Source organism: Chiloscyllium plagiosum, unplaced genomic scaffold (assembly GCF_037043375.1).
Source record: "Chiloscyllium plagiosum isolate Xiang-an unplaced genomic scaffold, Cpla_swu_hap1 HiC_scaffold_39, whole genome shotgun sequence".
Lineage (NCBI taxonomy): Eukaryota > Metazoa > Chordata > Chondrichthyes > Orectolobiformes > Hemiscylliidae > Chiloscyllium > Chiloscyllium plagiosum.
Genome location: NW_028270177.1, coordinates 56,976,507 through 56,987,784, shown reverse-complemented (window position 1 = coordinate 56,987,784; position 11,278 = coordinate 56,976,507).

The window sequence follows — 11,278 nt, the reverse complement described above, 5'->3', positions numbered from 1 at the left end:
CTCATTCAATCAGCAACAGCAACGAAAGAAATTACACTCTCAGAGGAACCTCTGGACCTGTGCTTTCATAGCGTCGCTAGTATTAAGTGCGCCCCGAGATCTAAGCCACGTCGGAACTGAAACGGAGGAATCGACAGAGAGGCTACAGAATGACATCGCATCCATTTGGTTTTCTTTAAATCACTGACGAGCAGGAAAATGTAAACTGGGCGGGCGAGTGGGGAAGTGAGGCAGTTGCAGCTCTGGTGAAATTCCTTCTTTGTGATTCACTCAGCAACCAGAGACGTGAAGGTGACTCAGGCGTGAGAGCTCTTCACATCGAGAACAAAAAAGCACTCAAGGGCAGTTAGCACCTCTTCCGGAGCGGGGTGTGTGTGAGCTAATTACCTTATGACTTCTGTTACGATGTTCAGAAAGTGCCTTTTAGATTGATGTGAACAGAGACTGCATTTCTAATAAGCACCGTGGAGTTTAGCAAAATTTATTGAGTCGCTTCTCCTCGAATCCCACACAGGTTTCCTACTCAGTTGGTATCCATGTGGCTCATGTCCAGGAATTAACATCTCTGCAGCAAATTGCACGGTTAAGGTAAAAGGCAAGGAAAGTGGCATCTCGAACTGGCTCCGAGGTCAGAGCATCCTCACAATGTGTTCTGTCGTTCTCAGAATGTAATGCTACCTCCGGTTTTAGGGTGGAGAACATTCTTTGGGACTCTTATTTTGCAAAACAGACACAGTGACTGTAACTATGCTGCACGGTATGATGTGGAACACGGCCTGCTCAGCTTTGTGCATTTTCCCTGTAGTCCGGTGTGTTTCGTGTTCGGTGTAAACGTGAAAGGTGTCCTGTTTCGAGCAATGGGTGAAATCATTTAGCAAAGCAAGAATCGAAATTGCAGTAATGTCAAGCAGCTCATGGTAATTTGACCAATATCATAACCGATCATATGTTCTCACGCACTCACAGATACATTTGTAGCTGAAAAGAGTCTGAGAAGATAGACTCAGCATACCATTGATTTTTGTCTGGATTGATGGGCTATCATTATCTGCTGCGAAATTGATATTGTAGACGGGCACATCCCAGCAGCTGTGCGAGTCGGAGAGGGGAAATGGAACCCTTTTCACGTGACTTTGCATGTGTTGTTATGCAGGAGCACAATTGGAAGTGCAAGGAAATGAGCGGCCGCGGGCGGCTGGTAGTGTGGCCGAGCGATCTAAGGCGCTCAATTAAGGCTCCAGTCTCGACAGAGGCGTGGGTTCGAATCCCACCGCTGCCATTTCTGCTGATCAACTCCAACGACGCCGCTTGTTCCAATGCGGTTTCGACCCCTGCTGCATTTCTGTTTGAAACAGAAGAAAAATGAGTTTGCTTCCCGTGGAATTAACTGTGGTGTGGTAAAGTGCCGAATTTTCCGAAGTGTCTGTGCTGTCATGATCGTGTTCGCCTCCCGCGCGGAAAATCGCAAGCAGCTCTGCTGTTGCTTTACGTTCCACGCAAGTTGAATTTTTCCTGGAACCGAATGGAGACTGTTATTTCATCGCTGTTGTGAAACAAAGTCATACGGTGACTCGACTCGTCGTTATTTGGTTTTCGGGCCAATGAGAAAATCGTTCCAATGAATTTCGATGTCATTTGTTATTGAATTTCTCCCATTTACTTCATCTCCGTCCTGGAGACATCGGAAGGGAAAGGTAATCTAATCGAGACTGTGATTGGTGAATTCACTTTTTATGGACCACTCTTGTTATGTTCTTTCTTTCTCTCTTTTCAGCATTGTCTCGGAAGTGGTGGTGCACTCAGTCTCCAGTATGTTTGAAAGAGAAGTTTGGAATTGCCCTGTTGTTAGTTGTGAGATTCCTTTATGGCTCATGCCCCCGGATTGTCTCACATTTAGCATTCATGCTCGCTGTGTCTGAAAATGCATTTGGTTTGCCAGTTTTGTTTGTGTTCCGCGTTAAATGCTTCCTGTTTTGCGATTCGCTCAATACATTACGAATTAACAGGGTTTCTGAGGTAACTTACAGCTGCAAAAGTCCTCAACTGAGAATCTGGGAAAATTTCACTGAGTATGGTCAGTCGGAGCAAAAGTAAGGAAGTCGTTCGTTTCTGCAGTGTTTCACACTACGACCTTTCCCGTGAGCAGTCGAACAGACTAAATGATTGTGCCACAGACTGCGACGGCAAGCTCCGCTAAAAAGTAATCCTTTAAAGCCGGTGTAAGCAACACAACGTTATTGGGGTACACCGCGTGGAAACAGATACTTCGGTGTATCTCGTCCATGCTCACCACATCGCCAAAATTAAACAAGTCCCATGAAACAACGAGCTATTGGAAACAGAAAGGTGAAAGGTAAAATGGCTTCAACTGTCAGTGCTGGATGCCACTGAGCCGCAGCACGGCTGGCTGAGGCTAGTTTCTGTAGTGTAGTGGTCATCACGCTCGCCTTGCACGCGAAAGGTGCCCATTTCGAAAGTGCGCAGAAACTGCTTTGTTCTTCAAATGCGGCCTTTTACATGGTCAAGAACGGAGTTTTCTTGCTTGCTTTCCCATCTGCAAACCTGCCTTCGAATTTGCTTGAACAAATGTGCTCTCGTAGTGAAATGTAATGCAAATCCATTTAATTACTGTGCAAAGCATTGTAAAGTTTTTCTCCAACCTGGTTCTGTTCATATGCCATTCCGTTTGAGAGTGTAGTTACCGCCTTCTGATCCTTTCACGAAGAGCAGTTCCGCATTTGCATTCCTTGCGCAGGCGGCCCGGTTCAAAGACAGGGAAGAAGCTGATGCGCTGGTGTCACAGCGCACCACGGATTCCTGAACTAGTCTGTCTGTCAAATGTACCCCAAAGCCGTCTCTGAAAGACCTCATTTGGAAGCTGTCTGTCGTTATTCAACGTGCGAGAGTTGGCACCAGAGGTCCTGAAGCATGTTTTGGAGCAGTTCGCACGTTAGTGGCTCATTCAATCAGCAACAGCAACGAAAGAAATTACACTCTCAGAGGAACCTCTGGACCTGTGCTTTCATAGCGTCGCTAGTATTAAGTGCGCCCCGAGATCTAAGCCACGTCGGAACTGAAACGGAGGAATCGACAGAGAGGCTACAGAATGACATCGCATCCATTTGGTTTTCTTTAAATCACTGACGAGCAGGAAAATGTAAACTGGGCGGGCGAGTGGGGAAGTGAGGCAGTTGCAGCTCTGGTGAAATTCCTTCTTTGTGATTCACTCAGCAACCAGAGACGTGAAGGTGACTCAGGCGTGAGAGCTCTTCACATCGAGAACAAAAAAGCACTCAAGGGCAGTTAGCACCTCTTCCGGAGCGGGGTGTGTGTGAGCTAATTACCTTATGACTTCTGTTACGATGTTCAGAAAGTGCCTTTTAGATTGATGTGAACAGAGACTGCATTTCTAATAAGCACCGTGGAGTTTAGCAAAATTTATTGAGTCGCTTCTCCTCGAATCCCACACAGGTTTCCTACTCAGTTGGTATCCATGTGGCTCATGTCCAGGAATTAACATCTCTGCAGCAAATTGCACGGTTAAGGTAAAAGGCAAGGAAAGTGGCATCTCGAACTGGCTCCGAGGTCAGAGCATCCTCACAATGTGTTCTGTCGTTCTCAGAATGTAATGCTACCTCCGGTTTTAGGGTGGAGAACATTCTTTGGGACTCTTATTTTGCAAAACAGACACAGTGACTGTAACTATGCTGCACGGTATGATGTGGAACACGGCCTGCTCAGCTTTGTGCATTTTCCCTGTAGTCCGGTGTGTTTCGTGTTCGGTGTAAACGTGAAAGGTGTCCTGTTTCGAGCAATGGGTGAAATCATTTAGCAAAGCAAGAATCGAAATTGCAGTAATGTCAAGCAGCTCATGGTAATTTGACCAATATCATAACCGATCATATGTTCTCACGCACTCACAGATACATTTGTAGCTGAAAAGAGTCTGAGAAGATAGACTCAGCATACCATTGATTTTTGTCTGGATTGATGGGCTATCATTATCTGCTGCGAAATTGATATTGTAGACGGGCACATCCCAGCAGCTGTGCGAGTCGGAGAGGGGAAATGGAACCCTTTTCACGTGACTTTGCATGTGTTGTTATGCAGGAGCACAATTGGAAGTGCAAGGAAATGAGCGGCCGCGGGCGGCTGGTAGTGTGGCCGAGCGGTCTAAGGCGCTCGATTAAGGCTCCAGTCTCGACAGAGGCGTGGGTTCGAATCCCACCGCTGCCATTTCTGCTGATCAACTCCAACGACGCCGCTTGTTCCAATGCGGTTTCGACCCCTGCTGCATTTCTGTTTGAAACAGAAGAAAAATGAGTTTGCTTCCCGTGGAATTAACTGTGGTGTGGTAAAGTGCCGAATTTTCCGAAGTGTCTGTGCTGTCATGATCGTGTTCGCCTCCCGCGCGGAAAATCGCAAGCAGCTCTGCTGTTGCTTTACGTTCCACGCAAGTTGAATTTTTCCTGGAACCGAATGGAGACTGTTATTTCATCGCTGTTGTGAAACAAAGTCATACGGTGACTCGACTCGTCGTTATTTGGTTTTCGGGCCAATGAGAAAATCGTTCCAATGAATTTCGATGTCATTTGTTATTGAATTTCTCCCATTTACTTCATCTCCGTCCTGGAGACATCGGAAGGGAAAGGTAATCTAATCGAGACTGTGATTGGTGAATTCACTTTTTATGGACCACTCTTGTTATGTTCTTTCTTTCTCTCTTTTCAGCATTGTCTCGGAAGTGGTGGTGCACTCAGTCTCCAGTATGTTTGAAAGAGAAGTTTGGAATTGCCCTGTTGTTAGTTGTGAGATTCCTTTATGGCTCATGCCCCCGGATTGTCTCACATTTAGCATTCATGCTCGCTGTGTCTGAAAATGCATTTGGTTTGCCAGTTTTGTTTGTGTTCCGCGTTAAATGCTTCCTGTTTTGCGATTCGCTCAATACATTACGAATTAACAGGGTTTCTGAGGTAACTTACAGCTGCAAAAGTCCTCAACTGAGAATCTGGGAAAATTTCACTGAGTATGGTCAGTCGGAGCAAAAGTAAGGAAGTCGTTCGTTTCTGCAGTGTTTCACACTACGACCTTTCCCGTGAGCAGTCGAACAGACTAAATGATTGTGCCACAGACTGCGACGGCAAGCTCCGCTAAAAAGTAATCCTTTAAAGCCGGTGTAAGCAACACAACGTTATTGGGGTACACCGCGTGGAAACAGATACTTCGGTGTATCTCGTCCATGCTCACCACATCGCCAAAATTAAACAAGTCCCATGAAACAACGAGCTATTGGAAACAGAAAGGTGAAAGGTAAAATGGCTTCAACTGTCAGTGCTGGATGCCACTGAGCCGCAGCACGGCTGGCTGAGGCTAGTTTCTGTAGTGTAGTGGTCATCACGCTCGCCTTGCACGCGAAAGGTGCCCATTTCGAAAGTGCGCAGAAACTGCTTTGTTCTTCAAATGCGGCCTTTTACATGGTCAAGAACGGAGTTTTCTTGCTTGCTTTCCCATCTGCAAACCTGCCTTCGAATTTGCTTGAACAAATGTGCTCTCGTAGTGAAATGTAATGCAAATCCATTTAATTACTGTGCAAAGCATTGTAAAGTTTTTCTCCAACCTGGTTCTGTTCATATGCCATTCCGTTTGAGAGTGTAGTTACCGCCTTCTGATCCTTTCACGAAGAGCAGTTCCGCATTTGCATTCCTTGCGCAGGCGGCCCGGTTCAAAGACAGGGAAGAAGCTGATGCGCTGGTGTCACAGCGCACCACGGATTCCTGAACTAGTCTGTCTGTCAAATGTACCCCAAAGCCGTCTCTGAAAGACCTCATTTGGAAGCTGTCTGTCGTTATTCAACGTGCGAGAGTTGGCACCAGAGGTCCTGAAGCATGTTTTGGAGCAGTTCGCACGTTAGTGGCTCATTCAATCAGCAACAGCAACGAAAGAAATTACACTCTCAGAGGAACCTCTGGACCTGTGCTTTCATAGCGTCGCTAGTATTAAGTGCGCCCCGAGATCTAAGCCACGTCGGAACTGAAACGGAGGAATCGACAGAGAGGCTACAGAATGACATCGCATCCATTTGGTTTTCTTTAAATCACTGACGAGCAGGAAAATGTAAACTGGGCGGGCGAGTGGGGAAGTGAGGCAGTTGCAGCTCTGGTGAAATTCCTTCTTTGTGATTCACTCAGCAACCAGAGACGTGAAGGTGACTCAGGCGTGAGAGCTCTTCACATCGAGAACAAAAAAGCACTCAAGGGCAGTTAGCACCTCTTCCGGAGCGGGGTGTGTGTGAGCTAATTACCTTATGACTTCTGTTACGATGTTCAGAAAGTGCCTTTTAGATTGATGTGAACAGAGACTGCATTTCTAATAAGCACCGTGGAGTTTAGCAAAATTTATTGAGTCGCTTCTCCTCGAATCCCACACAGGTTTCCTACTCAGTTGGTATCCATGTGGCTCATGTCCAGGAATTAACATCTCTGCAGCAAATTGCACGGTTAAGGTAAAAGGCAAGGAAAGTGGCATCTCGAACTGGCTCCGAGGTCAGAGCATCCTCACAATGTGTTCTGTCGTTCTCAGAATGTAATGCTACCTCCGGTTTTAGGGTGGAGAACATTCTTTGGGACTCTTATTTTGCAAAACAGACACAGTGACTGTAACTATGCTGCACGGTATGATGTGGAACACGGCCTGCTCAGCTTTGTGCATTTTCCCTGTAGTCCGGTGTGTTTCGTGTTCGGTGTAAACGTGAAAGGTGTCCTGTTTCGAGCAATGGGTGAAATCATTTAGCAAAGCAAGAATCGAAATTGCAGTAATGTCAAGCAGCTCATGGTAATTTGACCAATATCATAACCGATCATATGTTCTCACGCACTCACAGATACATTTGTAGCTGAAAAGAGTCTGAGAAGATAGACTCAGCATACCATTGATTTTTGTCTGGATTGATGGGCTATCATTATCTGCTGCGAAATTGATATTGTAGACGGGCACATCCCAGCAGCTGTGCGAGTCGGAGAGGGGAAATGGAACCCTTTTCACGTGACTTTGCATGTGTTGTTATGCAGGAGCACAATTGGAAGTGCAAGGAAATGAGCGGCCGCGGGCGGCTGGTAGTGTGGCCGAGCGGTCTAAGGCGCTCGATTAAGGCTCCAGTCTCGACAGAGGCGTGGGTTCGAATCCCACCGCTGCCATTTCTGCTGATCAACTCCAACGACGCCGCTTGTTCCAATGCGGTTTCGACCCCTGCTGCATTTCTGTTTGAAACAGAAGAAAAATGAGTTTGCTTCCCGTGGAATTAACTGTGGTGTGGTAAAGTGCCGAATTTTCCGAAGTGTCTGTGCTGTCATGATCGTGTTCGCCTCCCGCGCGGAAAATCGCAAGCAGCTCTGCTGTTGCTTTACGTTCCACGCAAGTTGAATTTTTCCTGGAACCGAATGGAGACTGTTATTTCATCGCTGTTGTGAAACAAAGTCATACGGTGACTCGACTCGTCGTTATTTGGTTTTCGGGCCAATGAGAAAATCGTTCCAATGAATTTCGATGTCATTTGTTATTGAATTTCTCCCATTTACTTCATCTCCGTCCTGGAGACATCGGAAGGGAAAGGTAATCTAATCGAGACTGTGATTGGTGAATTCACTTTTTATGGACCACTCTTGTTATGTTCTTTCTTTCTCTCTTTTCAGCATTGTCTCGGAAGTGGTGGTGCACTCAGTCTCCAGTATGTTTGAAAGAGAAGTTTGGAATTGCCCTGTTGTTAGTTGTGAGATTCCTTTATGGCTCATGCCCCCGGATTGTCTCACATTTAGCATTCATGCTCGCTGTGTCTGAAAATGCATTTGGTTTGCCAGTTTTGTTTGTGTTCCGCGTTAAATGCTTCCTGTTTTGCGATTCGCTCAATACATTACGAATTAACAGGGTTTCTGAGGTAACTTACAGCTGCAAAAGTCCTCAACTGAGAATCTGGGAAAATTTCACTGAGTATGGTCAGTCGGAGCAAAAGTAAGGAAGTCGTTCGTTTCTGCAGTGTTTCACACTACGACCTTTCCCGTGAGCAGTCGAACAGACTAAATGATTGTGCCACAGACTGCGACGGCAAGCTCCGCTAAAAAGTAATCCTTTAAAGCCGGTGTAAGCAACACAACGTTATTGGGGTACACCGCGTGGAAACAGATACTTCGGTGTATCTCGTCCATGCTCACCACATCGCCAAAATTAAACAAGTCCCATGAAACAACGAGCTATTGGAAACAGAAAGGTGAAAGGTAAAATGGCTTCAACTGTCAGTGCTGGATGCCACTGAGCCGCAGCACGGCTGGCTGAGGCTAGTTTCTGTAGTGTAGTGGTCATCACGCTCGCCTTGCACGCGAAAGGTGCCCATTTCGAAAGTGCGCAGAAACTGCTTTGTTCTTCAAATGCGGCCTTTTACATGGTCAAGAACGGAGTTTTCTTGCTTGCTTTCCCATCTGCAAACCTGCCTTCGAATTTGCTTGAACAAATGTGCTCTCGTAGTGAAATGTAATGCAAATCCATTTAATTACTGTGCAAAGCATTGTAAAGTTTTTCTCCAACCTGGTTCTGTTCATATGCCATTCCGTTTGAGAGTGTAGTTACCGCCTTCTGATCCTTTCACGAAGAGCAGTTCCGCATTTGCATTCCTTGCGCAGGCGGCCCGGTTCAAAGACAGGGAAGAAGCTGATGCGCTGGTGTCACAGCGCACCACGGATTCCTGAACTAGTCTGTCTGTCAAATGTACCCCAAAGCCGTCTCTGAAAGACCTCATTTGGAAGCTGTCTGTCGTTATTCAACGTGCGAGAGTTGGCACCAGAGGTCCTGAAGCATGTTTTGGAGCAGTTCGCACGTTAGTGGCTCATTCAATCAGCAACAGCAACGAAAGAAATTACACTCTCAGAGGAACCTCTGGACCTGTGCTTTCATAGCGTCGCTAGTATTAAGTGCGCCCCGAGATCTAAGCCACGTCGGAACTGAAACGGAGGAATCGACAGAGAGGCTACAGAATGACATCGCATCCATTTGGTTTTCTTTAAATCACTGACGAGCAGGAAAATGTAAACTGGGCGGGCGAGTGGGGAAGTGAGGCAGTTGCAGCTCTGGTGAAATTCCTTCTTTGTGATTCACTCAGCAACCAGAGACGTGAAGGTGACTCAGGCGTGAGAGCTCTTCACATCGAGAACAAAAAAGCACTCAAGGGCAGTTAGCACCTCTTCCGGAGCGGGGTGTGTGTGAGCTAATTACCTTATGACTTCTGTTACGATGTTCAGAAAGTGCCTTTTAGATTGATGTGAACAGAGACTGCATTTCTAATAAGCACCGTGGAGTTTAGCAAAATTTATTGAGTCGCTTCTCCTCGAATCCCACACAGGTTTCCTACTCAGTTGGTATCCATGTGGCTCATGTCCAGGAATTAACATCTCTGCAGCAAATTGCACGGTTAAGGTAAAAGGCAAGGAAAGTGGCATCTCGAACTGGCTCCGAGGTCAGAGCATCCTCACAATGTGTTCTGTCGTTCTCAGAATGTAATGCTACCTCCGGTTTTAGGGTGGAGAACATTCTTTGGGACTCTTATTTTGCAAAACAGACACAGTGACTGTAACTATGCTACACGGTATGATGTGGAACACGGCCTGCTCAGCTTTGTGCATTTTCCCTGTAGTCCGGTGTGTTTCGTGTTCGGTGTAAACGTGAAAGGTGTCCTGTTTCGAGCAATGGGTGAAATCATTTAGCAAAGCAAGAATCGAAATTGCAGTAATGTCAAGCAGCTCATGGTAATTTGACCAATATCATAACCGATCATATGTTCTCACGCACTCACAGATACATTTGTAGCTGAAAAGAGTCTGAGAAGATAGACTCAGCATACCATTGATTTTTGTCTGGATTGATGGGCTATCATTATCTGCTGCGAAATTGATATTGTAGACGGGCACATCCCAGCAGCTGTGCGAGTCGGAGAGGGGAAATGGAACCCTTTTCACGTGACTTTGCATGTGTTGTTATGCAGGAGCACAATTGGAAGTGCAAGGAAATGAGCGGCCGCGGGCGGCTGGTAGTGTGGCCGAGCGGTCTAAGGCGCTCGATTAAGGCTCCAGTCTCGACAGAGGCGTGGGTTCGAATCCCACCGCTGCCATTTCTGCTGATCAACTCCAACGACGCCGCTTGTTCCAATGCGGTTTCGACCCCTGCTGCATTTCTGTTTGAAACAGAAGAAAAATGAGTTTGCTTCCCGTGGAATTAACTGTGGTGTGGTAAAGTGCCGAATTTTCCGAAGTGTCTGTGCTGTCATGATCGTGTTCGCCTCCCGCGCGGAAAATCGCAAGCAGCTCTGCTGTTGCTTTACGTTCCACGCAAGTTGAATTTTTCCTGGAACCGAATGGAGACTGTTATTTCATCGCTGTTGTGAAACAAAGTCATACGGTGACTCGACTCGTCGTTATTTGGTTTTCGGGCCAATGAGAAAATCGTTCCAATGAATTTCGATGTCATTTGTTATTGAATTTCTCCCATTTACTTCATCTCCGTCCTGGAGACATCGGAAGGGAAAGGTAATCTAATCGAGACTGTGATTGGTGAATTCACTTTTTATGGACCACTCTTGTTATGTTCTTTCTTTCTCTCTTTTCAGCATTGTCTCGGAAGTGGTGGTGCACTCAGTCTCCAGTATGTTTGAAAGAGAAGTTTGGAATTGCCCTGTTGTTAGTTGTGAGATTCCTTTATGGCTCATGCCCCCGGATTGTCTCACATTTAGCATTCATGCTCGCTGTGTCTGAAAATGCATTTGGTTTGCCAGTTTTGTTTGTGTTCCGCGTTAAATGCTTCCTGTTTTGCGATTCGCTCAATACATTACGAATTAACAGGGTTTCTGAGGTAACTTACAGCTGCAAAAGTCCTCAACTGAGAATCTGGGAAAATTTCACTGAGTATGGTCAGTCGGAGCAAAAGTAAGGAAGTCGTTCGTTTCTGCAGTGTTTCACACTACGACCTTTCCCGTGAGCAGTCGAACAGACTAAATGATTGTGCCACAGACTGCGACGGCAAGCTCCGCTAAAAAGTAATCCTTTAAAGCCGGTGTAAGCAACACAACGTTATTGGGGTACACCGCGTGGAAACAGATACTTCGGTGTATCTCGTCCATGCTCACCACATCGCCAAAATTAAACAAGTCCCATGAAACAACGAGCTATTGGAAACAGAAAGGTGAAAGGTAAAATGGCTTCAACTGTCAGTGCTGGATGCCACTGAGCCGCAGCACGGCTGG